The sequence below is a fragment of the Cryptomeria japonica genome, chromosome 10 (genome assembly GCF_030272615.1).
Source record: "Cryptomeria japonica chromosome 10, Sugi_1.0, whole genome shotgun sequence".
Classification (NCBI taxonomy): domain Eukaryota; kingdom Viridiplantae; phylum Streptophyta; class Pinopsida; order Cupressales; family Cupressaceae; genus Cryptomeria; species Cryptomeria japonica.
In genome coordinates, this window is record NC_081414.1 from 730,347,028 (window position 1) to 730,371,015 (window position 23,988).

The following is a 23,988-nucleotide window of genomic DNA, read 5'->3' on the forward strand; positions in this document are numbered from 1 at the left end:
AGAGGTTACGCTCAATAGGGTTTATGGGGAAACATAATGTCGGTATGAACTTATAAGTACATGTTGTTTGTGACTTTAGTCACAAACATGATTTATTTAGAGTGTATCAGAAGGACTCGGTATTAGCCCGTTTCCACTTTGGGTCGTTCCCCTCTCACTGGCCCCGTCAAGGCAACTCGGGAAGGCAGACCCTCTAAATATTACACATAAAAGCGAGTATGTCTGGTTTTCTGATCACCGTATGAGGGTGAGAGCATACTTACCTACTACTTCATCAAGCATAGAAAACATAAGTTTATTTTAGCCCTCTACAATCTATGTGCAACTACTTTAAAGAACTCACTCAAAATGCAAGTTGCATGCTATCAATTTATCTCCTTAGTTAAGCTAAATGAGAAAGATATGATGTGTTACTTCGCAAAATAAAACTCCTAATTAACTACGTGAGGAAATGCATGAGATTTCTTTAAAACAGTCATGCACACAGATATATTAGTAGTTTGAAATTGTCACAACCCTCCTTTATAGCTTTTGATTTGATACAATTCTATTATATAATTTTTGGTTGAGCTATTGGAAATGATTGAATAAATAATATAAAAGAATAATAATAAGCACACACACACACACACTTCGAGAATATAATTAAAAAAAGAAGCTTTATTTATTTTTATTTTTACTCCCAATTATGGCACATGTTGTAGGAGGAATTAGAAGCTTCTAGAGGAATCTCCACCACCTTGCATGTAACTCCCCCACTAAGTTTTTAATCAATTTGCATTAGTCCAATATTGGAAAAGAATCTCTTTTTTTAATTAATTTCTCTAGATAGTGGGATTAAGGGATTTTTCTTATAAAATTGTATGCAAGTTTCAAAGAAGGGGGTTGATTATGTTTTGAAGAAAATTTTCCAAGTTTTTAGTAGTAGGATCTTCTTTGGTAGTCTCATTTTCGTTGCAGGATTTTTAAGTTGTTGTTTGAAAGATTTCTCTCAAGTTGCAAGGAAGGATCAAAAGGATAGCTAGAGGATTCAACATCAAGCTTCGTTAAGCCAGGTCTCTTCTTGTTATTTCACATTCACATATGAGAAATGGTATTATCCAAAATATGGTTTCTAAATCTTCCCTTATTGTAAATCTTTTCTTCTTATTTAGGAATAAATATTGATAAATTAATTTCACATAATGCATGTAAAAGATAGTTTTTATTTTATTTTTCTTAAGAAATATGCACATGATCTTGCTTTTTGCTTTTCCAAAGATTTTAGATCTATCCAAAAATCATGTTTCCCTTATTTAAAAATTCTTTTTTTTTCTGAGATTAAAAACTCTTCCCTGTGTGATTTGAATCTTAATCTTTATTTCTTCCCTCAAATTCATTTCTTTGGCTCTTCGAATGGAAATCTGAAAGAAAATCTCTGTGTGAATATCAGTTGAAATTGAGGAATATATTTCCCTGTGAATAATCCTCTGTGTTATTCATCCCTGTAAATAAATCTTTATTCTCATTTGATTACATAATATATATATATATATATATATATATATATTCTCTCTGTGAATATTAGTTGAAATTGAAGAATATATTTCCCTGTGAATGCTGGAAATAAACTCTCTCCCTATGAATGAAGAAATAAACTCTCTCCCTGTGAATGAAGAAATAAATCTCTCTCCCTGTGAATGAAGAAATAAATCTCTCTCTGTGAATGAGGAAATAAATCTCTCTCTGTGAATATTAGTTGAAAAAAAAAAAAAAGAATATAAATCCCTTTGTGTGAATATTAAATCTTCTTGAAAAGCTTTGTATTTCTCAGCATAAAACATCTACCTACTTCTTTAATAAATTTGTTATCTGTGCATCGCTGGAGCGAATTATTTCTCCGTTTTATTTCAAACTATTTCTCTATTATATTTCGTCCCTGTGATTAAATTATTATTCTCACCCTTGCATTAATATTTTTTCCTCTTATACATATGTCTATTTATATATTCTTCTTTTATGCTATTTAATAATCTGGAATGAAAAACTATATATATATATATATATATATATAGTATTAATAAATTTATGCAAAGTAAATTTTATTTGTTTCGGTGCACGAATCAGTACTCCGTACGGAATATCGGACCATCGCAGGTGGGGAGCGGAGTTATTACCTCCGCAAGGGAGTGGTACCGTAACGGTACCCTCCACTAGCCTGCAGTCACTGCTGCGACAGTGGCCGCAGGGTAGTGGAGGGGACCCGTGGGGTCCCACTCCCACTTGGCCCTTGCAAAAGCCATTTCAAAATCAAATTTAAGGCAATTGTTATTTATTAAATTCTTTTTTTTATAATTTTAGTTTAATAAAATGTAAACTTAGGTAAATTTTTAGATTTATAATTAGTTTTAACAAATTTATAAATTGTAAATCAAATTTATACCAAATTTTATATTTAGATCCTTTTAAGATTCACTTAGCAATTAATCCATATTAATATGATTTGAAGTTAATCCTATTTTTGGGACTAGTGACTTTATAAGCGATATTCTTGCATGTAACTTACACTACCTTCGCCTCATGCAAATTCTTTACATTGATTACATTTATTGGCATTTCCATCTCCATGCAAGTTACACATTTAATTATTAATATGCAAGTTTCCTAATTGTCATTATTACGCAAGTTATATTTCAAGTTTTGAATAATAAATAATTTTAGTTATGGTTTTTATTCCATGCAATTCATCAAGTAGTCATTTCAATTAATTGAGCTTTGCAATGTCTAATTATATGCGTTCAATTCATAATTATTTTCCAAGCATGATGTTTATCATAAGTTAGAAAATTAAATAAAAGAAGTCGGGAAACCAAAACCTAGCAGCGTTCGGTATATACAATGCCTCTGGGTCACGCTTACGGGTAATGTCGTCATGTTGAACTGTTGCACTTAACGCCTAATAAAGTTGCATCAACGACGTATGTGGCATCGTCCCTATAAATCATCGGGGAGTAATAAGGGACACTTGGAAGTTAAAATCCAAGGGGCGGGTAATCCTCCTTGCATCAATAATTTAATAAGAAAATTCTAAAATGATCTTTCATCCGCTGAGCTAAACTATAGTAAACCCTTATAGTGATGATGAGTGAAATGCTTTTATGAAATTGATTTAATCTTGAAGAATTATTGTCGATTGGCAATTGATCAAGGGTAGCGCTCATGATAAGAATTAGGATCTAGTTGTTTTAGGCCACAAACAATAGGCCATCTTGAGCCTTTGCTTAAGCACTACCATCGTGGGTAGCAACCACAGAGAAACTATCTGGGACATTGACCCTAGAAAGGGTTGCGTACCCACTAATTAGTTTACATCAAACCATAGAGTAGAAAATAGAACTACATACTTTACTCCGTGATCCCATGCCGAAGCGGGTATGTAGGCAGTCTTGGGATGGAGTTGTCCCTCGTACTCAGGTGTTCGTGGGTGGGCTCTAGGCTTGGTAAGAAAGGATTGAGTAGAACCCTAATTTGAAAGATAAATAAAATGGAAAAAGTAATTCAATACATACTTGGAAGGAATCCCGTATGGATTCGCTTGACTTCCCGAGGCTTTAAGCCAAATTCCGAGGCGGAATTCAAGCTTGTATTATGTTATTTAATTACTCCTAAGGACAGCGACCTCAGTGCACTTCTGTTAGAAGAGTGTAGTGCTTAGTGAGTGGCTCAAGACCTGAATGGTCTCAATGAGTCTAAGTCTCTGGCTAGAGCACCTCCTATCCCAATTGGATAGATGCCTACCCCGTATGGGTAGATGCCTATCCCGTATGGACAAATGTCTAACCCGTATGGTTAGATGCTCATCCCGGATGGATGAATGCATAATCCAAATGGATGGATGCCCAGAATATGTGATTGAATCAAACACAAATGATTAAATTAAACAAAAAAAAAGAATGGTCAAATTTTTTGGGTTAAACATGGTGGGTTATTACATGTGGTATCAGAGAAAAGGTTCAACTCTAGTCCTTGTGCTCACTTCAATTTACACAACTAAGGGAATGTTTTGCAATGATAGAAATTAAATTTTAAAATCTTAAATCAAGAACTAACTACATAATTTAACTTTCAGGTAAAACCATATAATGGCTAGAGGAAGAGGAAGAGGAAGAGGAATTGGTAATGGAAGGCATACTACCACTAGGAGACAAAGGGAAGCTAACCATGAGGAAAATCATGAAGAAAACCATGAGGAAGACCATGAAGGAAATCAACATAACCCTGGGAATAACGAAGGTGGGGTAGAGGCTATAATCAACCTTCTAACCGAACAAAGAGATAAAATCAACTTCTTGGAACAATCAATGCAGGACCTTAGGGCAAGGCAGAATGACATTGAAAATTGAAGTGGTACCGAAAATGGAAACCCTGGTAGCAATTAAGGGAATATGATGGGCAATGGAAAAGAAAATAACATATTGGAACTCTCTAAGAACTTAAAGAAAATCACCCCTCCTAAGTTCAATGGGAGGCAAATTGGCGAAGGAGCTGAGAATTGGTTAAATAAAATGGAAAAGTATTTTGAACTAAGGGATTTTAGCAAAACAACCAAGGACTTATGGGGTTCCTATCAACTCACAGGGGAGGCAGCTAGCTGGTGGACCAACACCAAGGAGCAAAATGGGTATAGTAGGGATATGATCACATGGGAACAATTTGTTCACCACTTTCGAGGAAGGTGGCTCCCTCAATTGTTCTTTGATGAGAAAGTGAGAGAATTCCATAGTCTATGTCAAGGACCCCTATCAGTCCAACAATATTGGGATAAGTTCGCCAAATTACTTAAGTACGTACCAATAAACCAAAAAGATGAAGAAGGCCAAGCAAGGAAGTTCATTTTGGGACTGATTACCAACATAGGGGCAGAGGTCGACATGCACGGACCCAAAAACATGAACGAAGTACTTGAAAAGTCCCTAAGGCAAGAGAGGAAGATTCAAACACTAGCAGGGCAGTACTATAATGGGAACCATTCATTTAAAAGGAAGCAGGAATTCAAGGGGAACACAAACTTCAACAAGAGTCAAAGGGATAATTCTTCTGAAAGAAGACCACCCCCTAATCAATATCAAAGGAATGGAAATAACACTAATAACATGGGCAATAATAATAGGGGCAACTATAATAGGAATAACCAGCAGAACAGGATAACTTATCCGCCCAGGGCCAATGAAACAAGGAATGATCCCCCTAGGAATCAAGGCAGGAGGGGTCCTCTAAGTGGATGCTTTATGTGTGGGGGAAACCATTTTTCTATAGAGTGTCCCAAGATGCAAGGTCAAATTAAGGCCAATCAACCCCAACAAGGGCCCCAACAAAGGATTCATGTAGCAGTTAGGAACCGAAGAGGAAGATACCAGAATGTTCCCGTGAAACTACAGGTACACTATTTGAACTACCAATTTCAATTCTAATTGATACTAGGTCATCTGAATGTTTCAACTCACCTAAATTAGTAAGCAAATATGCATTAAAATTTAATCAAATGGAGTCATCATGGATGGTTCAATATGGGGATAAGGCAACTAGGGAGGTAACTAAGTGTTTGCCGAGGGCAAGGGTACAATTTCCTGAGTTTGAAACAAGGGTAGATCTCTATGTGGCACCCCTAGGATTATATGATGTAATTATTGGAATGAGTTGGTTAACAAACCATCAAGCTAATGTAGATTGCTATAACAAAGTTGTTGAATGTTTGGATGATGGGGGGAAAAAGGTTAAAATCCAAGGAAAGTTTAAACCCATTAATATAGAAACCATCTCAGCCATGCAAATAAAGAAGGAAAGGAGAAGAGGAGGGCTAATCTATATGGTTGAAATTGATGAAGGGGAGGAGGAAAATACCCCTTTCTTAAAAGAATTCAAGGATGTTTTTCCAGAAGAATTACCTGGCTTACCTCCTAAAAGGAAGTTTGACTTTTCTATCGAAGTACTATCGGGAGCTGAACTAGTATCAAGGGCACCTTACCGAATGAACACAACTGAATTACAAGAGCTCAAAATGCAATTAGAGGAACTCTTAGCTAAGGGATTAATAAGGCCAAGTGTATCATCATGGGGGGCGCCAGTCTTATTTGTTAAGAAGAAGGATGGAACCTTAAGACTATGCATCGAATGTTGAACAAGGTCACAATAAAGAATAGGTATCCCTTACCTCGAATAGAGGATCTTTTTGACCAAATGAAAGAAGCAGCAATTTTCTCGAAGATAGACCTCCGATCAGGATACCATCAACTCAGAATTAAGGAGGAAGATATTCTGAAGATAGCTTTCATGACTAGATATGGGCATTATGAATTCACAGTAGTTCCTTTTGGTGTAACCAACGCCCCAGCTGCATTTATGAATCTAATGAATAGTGTACTCCATGACTACTTGGATAAATTTGTTTTGGTATTTCTGGATGACATATTGATTTACTCTAGGAATGAGGAGGAACATTTAGTGCACCTACAAATTGTTTTGCAAAGGTTGAGAGAACATAAGTTATATGGGAAACTATCAAAATGTGCCTTCTTCGAGGAAAAGATTCACTACCTTGGGCATATAATATCAAAAGAAGGAATAACAGTTGATCTAGATAAGATAAAGGCAATAGTAGAATGGTCGATCCCTAAAAACATTTCAGAGGTAAGAAGCTTTATGGGACTAGCAGGTTACTATAGGAGGTTTGTGGAAGGATTCTCTGTTGGCATTCCAATTACAATGAGAGATTGTTGGCATTTCAATGAGGATATTGAGAAGGTTGTTGATGATTATGGATATAACTGATTAAGGATGTTTACTGTCTTAATAACATTATTTTGTCATTGATGTCAAGAAATTGATTTTCTGATTCAGTATGATGTTGCCATATCTTGAGAAGATTAATTTGAAGAGAATTAAGATGTCGGTAAAAGACACAAAAAGAATATGATGAATAAGGGGAGGAATAAGTTATTCAATGGGCAATTATTACCGAGTTAGACAATGATGAGATCATGATGTTTAGATTGTTTTGATATCCTACATATGTTGTTAATTGTAAGGTTAATACTATACTATGTCATCGAGTAAAGAACCTAGTCGATAAATCCTAAGGAACCTAGTCGGTAAACCCTAAGGTTATCGCTATCGGTTAATGAAGGTGGAATGTCTACTGAGTGAAGTTTAGTATTTACCAAGTTGCAACCAAGCAGTAATAGAAAGCATTGGATGATTAAAAGCATTATTTAATGAAGGAAGCTGATGAGCTGGAATTGATTAAATGATTGGTATGTCGTGCATGAAGTCTGTTAAGAATCTATGGTATTGAAAGATCGACAGGAAGATCTACAGCTCAGATTGAACCACAATACCCTAGCACAAGTTCCAAGAAATGTATGCAAGTTCCAAGGCAAGGTAAAATGTTTTCAGATCAAAGGATACATTGAACCTAGTCAAGTTTGAAGATTTGATGGCTACGATTGATCATGGGAAATGTGATCAAAAGATTCAGCGGTGAGCAAATTGTTTATAAATAAGGAATCATTGATGAACAATGTATGCGGGCAAATGTAAGCACATGGATGCTACATAGTGATTACCGAGCACAGAAGCTTGAAGACCTGTTTTGATTAATAGAGTATAAAGCCCAGCAGAGGGACAAGATAAGTCCTATGGCTAAGAAGTATTGAGCAAATAAGAATCTGCTTTAGCATTTTAGATGTAAAGTTGCAGATATATTCTTATTATTGTTATTTTGTAAAGTGACAGAAAATCTCTTCACCGAGTGGACTTAACAGTCTTATTTGTAAAACCCTCTAGCAAGGTAACATTCTAGTTGAGTGTTTGAAATCCTTTGACAAGGTCACTTCTAACAAAGTGAAGATCCTAACAGATCTGAGGGAAATCCCTTAACTGGGTCACATCTAGCAATGTGTTTGTAATCTTTAACAGGATTTGTTTTTAACCGAGCATACTCTAGAAGAGTATATTTCTTAGTGGGTCTGAAATCCCACAATGGTTTTTCCCCATTTGGGTTTCCACGTTAAATCTAGTGTTGAATGTGTTGTGATGTTATCTATTTATGAGTTTGCATATTTTACAGTTTTGGTTACATATATCTATTAAAGCTACCGAGGTTGAATCTGTTGATTTTATAGAAGATTAAGTTTGTATGATTCAACCCCCCCCCCCCCCCCCCACTCTCATCTTGATAGCTTGGCATCTATACTTAACATTTAGTATCAGATCATAACATTCTCTAAAATAGAAAACCCCATCATCTCATTACAAAGGAAGGGTAAAAGGTTTATGTGGACAGAACAAAGTGATAAGGCATTCCAAATTTTGAAAGGGAAACTAACTTCAGCACCCATTCTAAAGGTACCAGATCCGAATGGACACTTCACTATCGTAACCGACGCTTCTATTGAAGGTTTAGGAGGAGTACTTGTCCAAGATGAAGGGGTAGTAGCTTACAAATCCGGGAAGCTAAAGACTCATGAAGTTAATTATGCACCCCATGACTTAGAGTTGGCAGCGATTGTGCATGCCCTCCAAAAATGGAGACATTTCTTACTAGGGAATCCCTTTGAGTTAAAGTCAGATAACCAAGGACTAAATTACATCTTTACCCAACCCCACTTAAATGCTAGACAAAGAAGGTGGTTAGAGTTTCTAAGTGAATATGATTTTGAAATTGAATATAATAAGGGGAAGGAAAATAGGGTGGCAGATGCCTTAAGTAGGAGGAGACACTTGATGACTATAGCGACATTCAAAACTTCTTTCAAAAGGTAAGTAATGAATGAACAGGGACATGACCCATGGTATGAGCAAGTCAAATTGACTTTAGAATAAGATCCAACCGATCCTAAGGTTCAAGGGTATACATTGGATGAGGATGGGTTGCTCAGATACAATAATAGAATCTATATTCCTAATTTAGGAGACTTAAGGGAAGTAGTCTTGTCGGAGGCTCACAATGCCCCTTATTTAGGGCACCTAGGAGTTAACAAACTTTATGCAGATCTAAAGAAGTTATACTTTTGGCAAGGGATGAAGAATGACATAGTCAAGTATGTGGCTAAATGTTTGGAGTTTCAAAGAGTAAAGGCAGGACATAGACATCCAGCTGGATTATTACAGTTACATTATGTACCTCAGCACAAGTGGCAAGTTATTAGCATGGATTTTGTGCAAGGGTTACTCATGTCACCTTCTAGGCATGATATAATAATGGTGGTAATTGACAAACTCACTAAGGTGGCACACTTTATACCAGGGAACCTGACGGATGATGCACCTACCTTGGCTAGGCGTTTTGTTAAGAAAATATTTAGGTTGCATGGAATACCAGAGAAAATCATATCAGATAGAGATGTTAGATTCACTTCAAGGTTTTGGAGCACTCTAATATATAATTTGATACAATTCTATTATATAATTTTTGGTTGAGCTATTGGAAATGATTGAATAAATAATATAAAAGAATAATAATAAGCACACACACACACACACACTTCGAGAATATAATTAAAAAAAAAAGCTTTATTTATTTTTATTTTTACTCCCAATTATGGCACATGTTGTAGGAGGAATTAGAAGCTTCTAGAGGAATCTCCACCACCTTGCATGTAACTCCCCCACTAAGTTTTTAATCAATTTGCATTAGTCCAATATTGGAAAAGAATCTCTTTTTTTAATTAATTTCTCTAGATAGTGGGATTAAGGGATTTTTCTTATAAAATTGTATGCAAGTTTCAAAGAAGGGGGTTGATTATGTTTTGAAGAAAATTTTCCAAGTTTTTAGTAGTAGGATCTTCTTTGGTAGTCTCATTTTCGTTGTAGGATTTTTAAGTTGTTGTTTGAAAGATTTCTCTCAAGTTGCAAGGAAGGATCAAAAGGATAGCTAGAGGATTCAACATCAAGCTTCGTTAAGCCGGGTTCTCTTCTTGTTATTTCACATTCACATATGAGAAATGGTATTATCCAAAATATGGTTTCTAAATCTTCCCTTATTGTAAATCTTTTCTTCTTATTTAGGAATAAATATTGATAAATTACTTTCACATAATGCATGTAAAAGATAGTTTTTATTTTATTTTTCTTAAGAAATATGCACATGATCTTGCTTTTTGCTTTTCCAAAGATTTTAGATCTATCCAAAAATCATGTTTCCCTTATTTAAAAATTCTTTTTTTTTCTAAGATTAAAAACTCTTCCCTGTGTGATTTGAATCTTAATCTTTATTTCTTCCCTCAAATTCATTTCTCTGGCTCTTCGAATGGAAATCTGAAAGAAAATCTCTCTGTGAATATCAGTTGAAATTGAGGAATATATTTCCCTGTGAATAATCCTCTGTGTTATTCATCCCTGTAAATAAATCTTTATTCTCATTTGATTACATAATTATTATATATATATATGGTTATATATTCTCTCTGTGAATATTAGTTGAAATTGAAGAATATATTTCCCTATGAATGCTGGAAATAAACTCTCTCCCTATGAATGAAGAAATAAACTCTCTCCCTGTGAATGAAGAAATAAATCTCTCTCCCTGTGAATGAAGAAATAAATCTCTCTCTGTGAATGAGGAAATAAATCTTTCTCTCTGTGAATATTAGTTGAAAAAAAAAAAAAAGAATATAAATCCCTTTGTGTGAATATTAAATCTTCTTGAAAAGCTTTGTATTTCTCAGCATAAAACATCTACCTACTTCTTTAATAAATTTGTTATCTGTGCATCGCTGGAGCGAATTATTTCTCCGTTTTATTTCAAACTATTTCTCTATTATATTTCGTCCCTGTGATTAAATTATTATTCTCACCCTTGCATTAATATTTTTTCCTCTTATACATATGTCTATTCATATATTCTTCTTTTATGCTATTTAATAATCTGGAATGAAAAACTATATATATATATATATAGTATTAATAAATTTATGCAAAGTAAATTTTATTTGTTTCGGTGCACGAATCAGTACTCCGTACGGAATATCGGACCATCGCAGGTGGGAGCGGAGTTATTACCTCCGCAAGGGAGTGGTACCATAACGGTACCCTCCACTAGCCTGCAGTCACTGCTGCGGCAGTGGCCGCAGGGTAGTGGAGGGGACCCGTGGGGTCCCACTCCCACTTGGCCCTTGCAAAAGCCATTTCAAAATCAAATTTAAGGCAATTGTTATTTATTAAATTCTTTTTTTTATAATTTTAGTTTAATAAAATTTAAACTTAGGTAAACTTTTAGATTTATAATTAGTTTTAACAAATTTATAAATTGTAAATCAAATTTATACCAAATTTTATATTTAGATCCTTTTAAGATTCACTTAGCAATTAATCCATATTAATATGATTTGAAGTTAATCCTATTTTTGGGACTAGTGACTTTATAAGCGATATTCTTGCATGTAACTTACACTACCTTCGCCTCATGCAAATTCTTTACATTGATTACATTTATTGGCATTTCCATCTCCATGCAAGTTACACATTTAATTATTAATATGCAAGTTTCCTAATTGTCATTATTACGCAAGTTATATTTCAAGCTTTGAATAATAAATAATTTTAGTTATGGTTTTTATTCCATGCAATTCATCAAGTAGTCATTTCAATTAATTGAGCTTTGCAATGTCTAATTATATGCGTTCAATTCATAATTATTTTCCAAGCATGATGTTTATCATAAGTTAGAAAATTAAATAAAAGAAGTCGGGAAACCAAAACCTAGCAGCGTTCGGTATATACAATGCCTCTGGGTCACGCTTACGGGTAATGTCGTCATGTTGAACTGCTGCACTTAACGCCTAATAAAGTTGCATCAACGACGTATGTGGCATCGTCCCTATAAATCATCGGGGAGTAATAAGGGACACTTGGAAGTTAAAATCCAAGGTTTTGGAGCACTTTAATATATAATTTGATACAATTCTATTATATAATTTTTGGTTGAGCTATTGGAAATGATTGAATAAATAATATAAAAGAATAATAATAAGCACACACACACACACACACACTTCGAGAATATAATTTTTAAAAAAAGCTTTATTTATTTTTATTTTTCCTCCCAATTATGGCACATGTTGTAGGAGGAATTAGAAGCTTCTAGAGGAATCTCCACCACCTTGCATGTAACTCCCCCACTAAGTTTTTAATCAATTTGCATTAGTCCAATATTGGAAAAGAATCTCTTTTTTTAATTAAATTCTCTAGATAGTGGGATTAAGTGATTTTTCTTATAAAATTGTATGCAAGTTTCAAAGAAGGGGGTTGATTATGTTTTGAAGAAAATTTTCCAAGTTTTTAGTAGTAGGATCTTCTTTGGTAGTCTCATTTTCGTTGCAGGATTTTTAAGTTGTTGTTTGAAAGATTTCTCTCAAGTTGCAAGGAAGGATCAAAAGGATAGCTAGAGGATTCAACATCAAGCTTCATTAAGCCAGGTTCTCTTCTTGTTATTTCACATTCACATATGAGAAATGGTATTATCCAAAATAGGAATATATATTGATAAATTACTTTCACATAATGCATGTAAAAGATAGTTTTTATTTTATTTTCCTTAAGAAATATGCACATGATCTTGCTTTTTGCTTTTCCAAAGATTTTAGATCTATCCAAAAATCATGTTTCCCTTATTTAAAAATTCTTTTTTTTCTGAGATTAAAAACTCTTCCCTGTGTGATTTGAATCTTAATCTTTATTTCTTCCCTCAAATTCATTTCTCTGGCTCTTCGAATGGAAATCTGAAAGAAAATCTCTTTGTGAATATCAGTTGAAATTGACGAATATATTTCCCTGTGAATAATCCTCTGTGTTATTCATCCCTATAAATAAATCTTTATTCTCATTTGATTACATAATATATATATATCTGGTTATATATTCTCTATGTGAATATTAGTTGAAATTGAAGAATATATTTCCCTGTGAATAATCCTCTGTGTTATTCATCCCTGTGAATGCTGGAAATAAACTCTCTCCCTGTGAATGAAGAAATAAATCTCTTTCCCTGTGAATAAAGAAATAAATCTCTCTTTCTGTGAATGAGGAAATAAATCTCTCTCTCTGTGAATATTAGTTGAAAAAAAAAAAAAGAATATAAATCCCTCTGAGTGAATATTAAATCTTCTTGAAAAGCTTTGTATTTCTCAGCATAAAACATCTACCTACTTCTTTGATAAATTTGTTATCTGTGCATCGCTGGAGCGAATTATTTCTCCATTTTATTTCAAACTATTTCTCTGCTATATTTCATCCCTATAATTAAATTATTATTCTCACCCTTATATTAATATTTTTTCCTCTTATACATATGTCTGTTCATATATTCTTCTTTTATGCTATTTAATAATCTGGAATGAAAAACTATATATATGTATAGTATTAATAAATTTATGCAAAGTAAATTTTATTTGTTTCGGTGCACGAATCAGTACTCCGTACGGAATATCGGACCATCGCAGGTGGGGAGCGGAGTTATTACCTCCGCAAGGGAGTGGTACCATAATGGTACCCTCCACTAGCCCACGGTCACTACTGTGGCAATGGCCGCAGGGTAGTGGAGGGGACCCGTGGGGTCCCACTCCCACTTGGCCCTTGCAAAAGCCATTTCAAAATCAAATTTAAGGCAGTTGTTATTTATTAAATTCCTTTTTTTATAATTTTAGTTTAATAAAATTTAAACTTAGGTAAATTTTTAGATTTATAATTAGTTTTAACAAATTTATAAATTGTAAATTAAGTTATACCAAATTTTATATTTAGATCCTTTTAAGATTCGCTTAGCAATTAATCCATATTAATATGATTTGAAGTTAATCCTATTTTTGGGATTAGTGACTTTATAAGCGATATTCTTGCATGTAACTTACACTACCTTCACCTCATGCAAATTATTTACATTGATTACATTTATTGGCATTTCCATCTCCATGCAAGTTACACGTTTAATTATTAATATGCAAGTTTCCTAATTGTCATTATTACGCAAATTATATTTCAAGTTTTGAATAATAAATAATTTTAGTTATGGTTTTTATTCCATGCAATTCATCAAGTAGTCATTTCAATTAATTGAGCTTTGCAATGTCTAATTATACGCGTTCAATTTATAATTATTTTCCAAGGATGATGTTTATCATAAGTTAGAAAATTAAATAAAAGAAGTCAGGAAACCAAAACCTAGCAACATTCGGTATATACAATGCCTCTGGGTCACGCTTACGGGTAATGTCGTCGTGTTGAACTACTGCACTTAACGCCTAATAAAGCTGCATCAACAACGTCTGTGGCATCGTCCCTATAAATCGTCGGGGAGTAATAAGGGACACTTGGAAGTTAAAATCCAAGGGGCGGGTAATCCCCCTTGGATCGATAATTTAATAAGAAAATTCTAAAATGATCTTTCATCCACTGAGCTAAACCATAGTAAACCCCTATAGGGATGATGAGTGAAATGCTTTAATGAAATTGATTTAATCTTGAAGAATTATTGTCGATTGGCAATTGGTCAAGGGTGACGCTCATGATAAGAATTAGGATCTAGTTGTTTTAGGCCACAAGCAATAGGCCATCTTGAGCCTTTGCTTAATCGCTACCATCATGGGTAGCAATTGCAGAGAAACTATCTGGGACATTGACCAGGCTAGAAATGGTTGCGTACCCACTAATCAGTTTACATCAAACCATAGAGTAGAAAATAGAACTACATACTTTACGCCTTGATCCCGTGTCAAAGAGGGTATGTAGGCAGTCTTGGGATGGAGTTGTCCCTCGTACTCAGGCGTTCGTGGGTGGGGTCTAGGATTGGTAAGGAAGGATTGAGTAGAACCCTAATTTGAAAGATAAATAAAATGGAAAAAGTAATTCAATACATACTCGAAAGGAATCCCGTATGGATTTGCTTGACTTCCCTAGGCTTTAAGCCAAATTCCGAGGTGGAATTCAAGCTTGTATTATGTTATTTAATTACTCCTAAGGACAGCGACCTCGGTGGACTTATGTTAGAAGTGTGTAGTACTTAGTGAGTGGCTCAAGACCCAAATGGTCCCGATGAGTCTAAGTCTCTGGCCAGAGCACCTCCTATCCTGATTGGATAGATGCCTACCCCGTATGGGTAGATGCCTATCCCATACTAGATAGATGAAATCTTACGTCCCGTATGGACAGATGCCTAACTCGTATAGTTAGATGCTCATCCCAGATGGATGAATGCCTAATCCAAATGGATGGATGCCCAGAGTATGCGATTGAATCAAACACAAATGATTAAATTAAACAGAAAAAAAAGAATGGTCAAATTTGTTGGGTTAAACATAGTGGGTTATTACAAAAATTTTCAGTTCTTGGACATTCGGACCTGCAGAAAAAGTTTGTTAGTTACAAATAAAAGTGCTATACTAGCAAATGCGCTATCATCCACCTCAAAAGCGCTAACCTAGAGGATAAAAATGTGAACCTGTGATACAAAAGCGCTGCTCTGCTGACTAAAATGCAAGAATTTACTAACAAAAGTGCTAAACAAAATGAGAAATGTGCTAATCTTAGAGAGAAAAGTGCTAATCTAAGAACCAAATGCATTGATTTGCCAACAAAAGCGCTAACCTAAATTCCAAATGATCTAACCTGCGAGACAAAAGAGCTAATCTATTTTAAAAAAGTGTTTTTAGAAATCACACAAGTACGAATCTAGATTACAAATGTGTTAAACTTATCTTTGTGAGAAATAGACAAGATATTAGAAAGATATATGTGAGGCTCTAGACCCACGGTGGGCGCCAAAATGTGTCGACTTGAATTTCATCATCAGAATACTACCTGCAACATATTAGTTTCACAAAATACAAAGGAAATGCTACAGGAAATCTAAACTCAACCAATGAAACTACATGAAATTGATATAAAATAAAAACACTATTATTACCTTCATGATTTAAGTCTCATTGTTTCCTAACTCCACTATTCCTAGTTGCAGATGATTTGCTCTCATACAAGCACTGATAGCTTCCAAGATGACATATGTAGAATGGACTGATAAATGATATTTAATTGATACTATGATATGCAATGCAAATGATTTAAAGCTAAGATTATGCTAAATTGCTTCAAGATAAAACTCACGGATGCATAAGTTTACTCAAATTTTTAACTTGAAAACTCACTTGAAGACTAACTTGAAGACTAACTCTTTCTCAACTCAAATTCCCATATTTATAGACTTTGAGAGGATAAGATGATTTGTCCTAGATCAATGGTCATGATCAGATCTGCAAATTTGGATGACTGTGAGCAAAGGTGAAGGTTGAGAGAAATGGGGAAGGAGAAGACAAGTGTCACTCATCTCACCTTGATTAGGTTGTTGATTGAGGGAATCTAGGGATGGTTGGAGAATATTTAGGCATGAGAGGACAAGTGGACTCAAGTCCTTACTAAGATGTAGGGATCTTGGAGAGAATATAGAAGAAGGTTAGGAAATACGTGTACATAGAAAATATTTCATTTATTTTGGAAGTTTGAGATAAGTGGCTAATAAATGTTTTATTTATTTAAATTTTGTTGAATTAATTTAGCCACATGGTGGATGAGTTGGCAAAGGAAAGATGAAGTGGAGATGGAAGGATGAATTGGAAATGAGATTAAATAAAGAAATCATTTAATATTTGAGACTATAGGATAGAAGAATAACCATTAAATATTAGATATTTAATTGATTGAAGGAATAATTAAATATTAGATATTTAATTAATTGATTTGACGAAAAGGATAAATGAATTAATTAATAAAATGTTTCAATTAAATTAATTAATAGAAAGACATGAAAATGAATTAGACAAATTAATCTTTTCAAATTAACTATTTAATAGAAGAATAATTATTAAATAAATATAAAATATTTATTTAATTGCTCATAGCCATTTTTATGTCTATACACTTTGCCCCTCTTTGAAATGATGTCATGACAAAATTGTCTCAAAGATTAAATCAAGTCTTGATAGTGCGCCTAATGGAGATAAAATCCTGATTGTGTGCCCCCTCGGGAGATTGATCGTGAAATTGTTGAAAATTTTGGATAAGCGATTGATCTCATGATGTAGCATCCTAAAATTGCGACACTTGCAATTTCGACTGCATTTGGGTCTTCACGATGGCGATGCAACACGAAACCTGAATGGAGACCCCGAAACTTGTTCATGACATCAAAAACTGCATTTTTCAGCACCCTGGCCTGATCCTCCTTGCACCTCGCTATCCCTGGAGGTGGGAGCATGGCGCCCAGTGCCCTGGTCCTTCAGGACTAGGGCGCCCAGTGCCCTGGTCCCCCAGGACCATGGCGCCCAGCGCCCTGGTCCTTGGCCCTATTTTGGGCCCGGTCTCTTTTGGGGCATCGGGTCTTTAAGTTTGCAATTCGGGAAATATTGTTTCCTGGTCGGCCTAAGGTCGGGAAAATCAGTCTATCAACCCTAATTGACAAGTATATAAACTACATTTCCCCTCTCAAAAAGAGGAGGATAGAGATGAAAAAAAGGCGGAAGTGCTATTCAAACATTCAAGCATTCAAGCATTCAAGCATTCCTTCAAGCAATTGAGCATTCTAAGTCTCCATTCAAGGCTAAGTGTTGCATTCAAGACAAGGATTCAACCATTGAAGAGGAGATCACATACAATATACAACATACTACATACATTACACCTTCACGTGTAAGGATACAAACATTCTTACAACAAGGTATCAGTACTTGTTTACATTACAAACATTTACATTTACAGCATTCTCATTTCTTGGTTAATTCCAAAACCGAGGTTTGACCTAAAGGCAAACCCCTCATCCCTAACCCCCCAATCGTCCTCTCTTTTTTGTGTGTAGGTTGTAGGTACACGGCTGTAATTGAAGATTTGGAATCCTTGTGCAGAGACGAACAGATCCCCCTTCGTTTCGCGGATTTTTCGGAGGACCGTGTGCACGCCGGGCGCCATCGTCCCGTCAACTTTCGCTCAAATTTGCAGAATAGCACCGTCTCGACATTTTACTGCTAATTCCAGGTCCGCAGCTTCATCCCATATCCCTATCTCCGTTTATAAGTGAATCTTTCCTACTTTACATGCATTCCTAGTTCAATCATTCTATCTACATTTCTTTACAAAAGAGGGTATCCTTGATGTCTTAACCCTTGAAACTCATATATGATCCAATCTTGCATTGCGTGGGATTGGATCTTGTGGGTTTCAACCCCTCTTTTGAATGTAAAGTCTCTCCTAAGTGAAAACCATCAACCCTAGTGACTCTCCCTTCTCTCTCCTTGGAGTTGGGGAGGGGAGAACAACTAGGGTTCGACTTTTCCGCTTTACACATGATAATTGAAAAGGCCCGTCAATTAAATTCATTTGTGAAAAATAAAATAAAATTCCCCACTTAAAATCATTAATTACCCTTCCAAATGGTAAATATAAAATTAACCAAGGTTAATTTTAATCTTATTTGCATCCTTGCCAGGTTGTGGAGTGAAAATAAATGTCTTGGTGAGGTGGAAAAATGGTGATTTCGTTTGAGAAACATCGATTTGAGTGTGTTCAATGATATAAGTGACCTCCTAAGTATGGTTATCTAGTATGTACCTTATCCCGATCTTTTATGCAGCTTGTTGTACAAATTTCCTTGTTTTTCAGCACATGTGAGACTATTTTGAATTTTTTTTCAATTTTTGACATTATGATTTAATGCTTTTGTCTTGCATGTTAGCGCATATGCATTTGATGTTAGCGCTTTTATAGTTTAGCACATTTGTATATTTTTTTCACACCTTTATGATGTATGTAAGTGCTTATGCTTTGAGTGTTTGCACATACGTTAAAAAGGTTAGCGCATATGATTGTTTCACGCTTTTGTTCCAAGTGTTAGCACTTTCATGAAAAAGGTTCATGCCTATGTGCGTTTTAGTGCCCATGTTCAATAGAATAACACTTTTGTTAAAAAGATTAGCGCTTTTGGTGAAAAAATGATTTTTTAAATATTTTGACTATGTTAAAATTCATTTTGATGATGTGATTGAGGCATTTTGATGCGTAATTGTGATTGATGTCTTGATTGATAGAAATTTGATAATGTTGAATGATAGGATAAATCATGGATTGATTTGATTTGTAGATTCATATATTAGCTCTAAGAAACCGATTAAGTTTCTAATGAAGAGCATTGCAGAGTTTGATTGATAGAAATCCATGATTGATAGTTTTAGATTGATTTTGATAGCATGATTTGCTTGGTTGAAAATATTTACTTGATTGTTGATGTGATAGATTAGCGATCTCTTTGAATTTGATAGATAGATGATTGATAATTGATAGAGACCAAATTTATTTGTTAAACATGAGAAACTTGATGTTCTCCAGTGTCGGGAGAAATTCCCGGTCACGCGCCACTTAGTGCCAAAGCTTACATAGGATGAGGTTAGACCTATAGATGCCTGTGGATTATGCCATTTGTTATATATGCCTAATATTACCCATAATAGGGGATTGTTGACTGCCTTAGCAAAGAGATTGCATAGTGAACATAATACTTTGCACCTGCCTACTGGTGAGATTAGTGTGACACTCAAGGATGTCTACAGGATTCTTCACATTCCTGTGACTAGTGAGTTGGTTCACTAGAATTTTTAGGATCATGGAGGGAGAGAGGCTTGCAGAGGTGTATTTGGTGATGAGAGAATTTCTAGAGGAGAGATTTGATGGGAGGATATGATCATGTACTACGAGACTCTCCTCGTGATTCTTGTAGGTTTGATTGGGAGATTTATCTGTCTAGACAAGAGATCTCGAGGTTTTACTGTTGGTTTGGGTGAGATTCTTTAGAGCATGATGCAACATCGTACTTGATATGCATGGGGTGTTTGCATGCTTGCTCATTTATATCATGATTTTCCTCAGGTTATTTTTTATGAGAGTGCTAGTTTGTCTACGAGATGCACGCTTTTACAGATTTGGTGTTGGGAGCACATTGATTTTACTTGGCCTATCCATCATAGAGTTTGTGGTGAGAGGCATCCATATGTCTATTTATATACAAGTATCCTATCTTAGGATAAGATGGGTAAGATGGAGTATTGGCATTAGGTTCTGGATTCATTGGATAGCATTATTTGGAGACCTTATATCGATTGTGAGCCATGGATGGATGATGCACAGACATTACCATTCATTATGTAGAGTAGATATCTAATTGGTCATACTCCATACATTATTAAGTGATAGTTGAGTGGTCACATCTTGAGACAGTTTGGTATCATTTAGCACATGCCTACTGGTATCACTATATATGCAAGACGATACAAGGATAGGCGAGATTAGGGACCTTCTTTGTCTTTTGATATTGCTCGTGCAAAGTTTATGGCTACTCCTAGGGTGGCTTATGATTTGAGATTACACATTCTAGATCCCATTTTGACTGCAGATTATGCTCAGTACATGCTTGCACACCTGTTTCCTTGGATTACTGATCCAGCAGACCCTCCTCCTAGATCTGGAGATGACGAGGATGATTCAGATGATCCCATTATTGGGAGATGGAGAGGGAGATGAGAGCTTAGAGCTTCTTACGAGGCCGAAGGTGATGGAGATGAGGGAGGAGATGGAGGTAGAGGCGGTAGGAGAACCAAACAGAGAGAAGGTCGATTGAGAGTCCATGGAGGACCTTTTGGATCGTTAGCAGGATCGGGAGACTACTTCCCATGGGTGGGAGAGAAGCAGGATGAACTGGGAGGGACACTAGAAGGGAAGGTATGAGATCATTTAGAGGATTACCCTCTGCAGGAGGAGGCATGAGCACCAGACTGGATAGGGGTTGCGGGAGAGGCATTGATTTTGGTCAAATTCAATCAGACCCTAGGGTTATTGCAACTCATGGTGGAGAGGAGGAGAATTCAAAGGATCAGGTTGCTCTCATTAGATGATAGGTTCTAAGAGCTACTCGGGATGAGATTCCAGTAGGTGATAGAGAGGTGGAGATGAGGGAATTTAGGGTCATGTTCGTCAATAGGATGTGCTAGAGAAGGAGAGCTTGGATAGTCTTAGAGCATAGATAGATTAGCTTAGAGAACAGGTGCAAACACTCATGACAAAGAGAGACAGGGTTGTTAGGAGAGAATAAGATACTCAGGGTCTTCTTGATCACATTGAGAAGGTTGGATTGGGCACTCTCTCAGCTGATACCATCAAAGCACTAGTTCAGGCCAAGAAGGAGACAATACACTGGCAACAATTATATGAGGATTTAGTCACAGAGAGCCAGAGGGAAGGTAGCTATCATTGGAGGGACATAATAGAAGAAAAAAAAGAATAAAAGAAACATCAAGGAAGTGTAGATGGTTTACTCTTGTAGGAAGAATAACGATGATCAATGTTGTATTGTTTGCAATGTTGATATATTTAATGTCTTACTACCTAGTCAATAACAAATCAAAGATAGATTTAGAGGAAATACTAAAAAAAATTTTGTGGAACAGTTCTAGGAAATAAATAAAATCCCACTCATTGGTTGGAATCCGGTAAGCAAAGAAAAATGAAAAGGAGGGGTAGGAATTAGAAGATTGAAAATGCAGAATATTGCGCTAGGCATCAAATTGGTGTGGAAAAATTATCACAATCTAAAGAGTTTGTGGTGTAAAATATTTCAAAGGAAATAGTTACATTGTCTAAATATGAATCTTATTTTGACAATTTCCAATGTTGGAGGAGGTTCAGTAGCGTGGAGATTGTTATGTGATGCATGACCATTGATTGTAAACCACCTGACATGGAAAATATGAAATGGATGATCAACAAGCTTCTGGCATGATTCATAGAACGAGTACGATAGGTTGATAGACATCATGAAGATTGATAAATACTTACTAAATATTATTGAAAAATGTGGAACACAAGTTCCTGGTTATATATATATGATGAATAACTGTATAAGTTTAGAATGTACTTGGATTGACACAACATCATGGGACATGCATTCGAAGCTAAAATAAGAGCTACAAATAGAAATGGATAAACACATAGTAATAATATGTGAGTATGAGGATGAAATTATATGGTGTGGGGCCAATACTGGACAATATAAAATTAAATTGGGGTATCAAATACAAGAAAAGTATATGGGGGCTGAGGGGTAGCTCACTATTATGTGGGCATAGTTGGTCCCTCATGATGTGTTCTTTGTAAACAAAATGCAGAATTGACAAATCATATATTCTTAAATTGTGAATGGGTGTCAAAAAGCTAAGTATGGTTGTTGAATTCAATTGCATGGTATGGACCAAGGAATAATGATCTTGAGGAGTTTCTTCTAAGCTAGCCTACATTATAAAATAAATCACTATGGAATTGTATATGTATGATTGTTCCGTCAATATTAGTTTGGAACATTTGGAAAGAATGAAATAGAGGAATTTTCAAAGACATAAAAAATTGAGAAATTTATTGATAAAGTCAGAAAGGATATAGTTGAAGTGGCAAACTCGAAGGTCAAAATAAGAAGAGATACCATATTCTTTAGCTAGGATGAAATAATTCAAAGAACATGGCCAGAGTTTAGGAGACCAACTAATATGACACAAGACAAGGCAAATGATAGATTGAAAGTGATTTGGAAGAATCCTAAAATTCATAGATGGAAATTAAACTTTGACGGTGTTGCTAAAGGGAATCCGGGTATGACAAGTGAAGGATGTATCATTCGAGACTGAAATGGGCAATGTGTTTGGGTGGCCTCATAAAAACTTGGGATGGCCACAAATAATGAAGCTGAATTTGCTACATTAATACTCGAACTAAAGGTTTGTAAAGACAAGAAAATTAGAGTTGTAGAAATTGAGGGCAACTCACAACTTTGTATACAAGAAGTTACACATGGGTCATCACCAAACTGGAAATTAAGAAATTGGATAAAATTAGCAAAGGAAATACTGGTAGAGCTTTGGGATTTCACAATAACACATACCTACATAGAGGGCAATGTGGCGACAGATTGGTTGGCTAATTGGAGTGTCAATCAAGATACACCAATATTATCCAACGAGGATTTATCAATTCAAACGGGACTAAAGGAGATTGTGGAAAGAGAAAGCATGATGACAAATAAGAAAATTTTAAGATACAAATTTTGGAAAAAGAAAGGTCACATGAGTTATGTTTAATGACTATTCAAGATGCTACATTCTATTTCAAGATTTGAGGGGATGACTTGTAGGATTTTGCAGAGATTGCATAAGAAAAGCAAGAAATAGAAAAGACTAGAGAGGAGACGAATATCTATTTAATGTCATCTCAAAAACATAATCAAAAAATAAAAACACTAAGGATGGAGGAAAATTTAAGAAAGCTATTCTTTGATCAGAATGACAACTAAAAAAGAAGATATTGCTACCACAATATTCTGATCATTGGGATTATATGTATATTTGATCCAATATTGGCACCTTTTGAATCACATGAAAGCCATGTGCTGATTTGATGGTCTAGTGGTTTCTAAACAAAATAATATATAGGATATTTCGGTAAGGGAATGTGGTATGGGGTCAAACTGGTAAAGCAAATATGGTGCATATATTTGGTTTGAGTTGCAAGTGTACTCAGGGAGATTATTGGCTCAGAAAGGAACTGCCTATTTGAAGCGAGCACAACAAGGGTGTTGAACATGGGTTGTGGGCTTGCCATTTTTGTATCTAAAGTCCACCAATTAGTTGTTTTAAGTTTTTTAGGAAGATATTGGACTTCTGATTGTTGGTTAGATACCAATAAACAAAAATCTTTGTAAAATTTTATTTCAAGTAAAGAAGGGAGCTATCCCCCTAAAGATAGCACTTAATTAACAAAAAAAAATAAAAAAATTGTAATAAAATAAAAAATCTAATGTAATAAAGAAAATATAATCTAAACACATATAATGCAATACCCGAAAAAAGAATATCTTCTTTTTAGAATTAATATGAAATA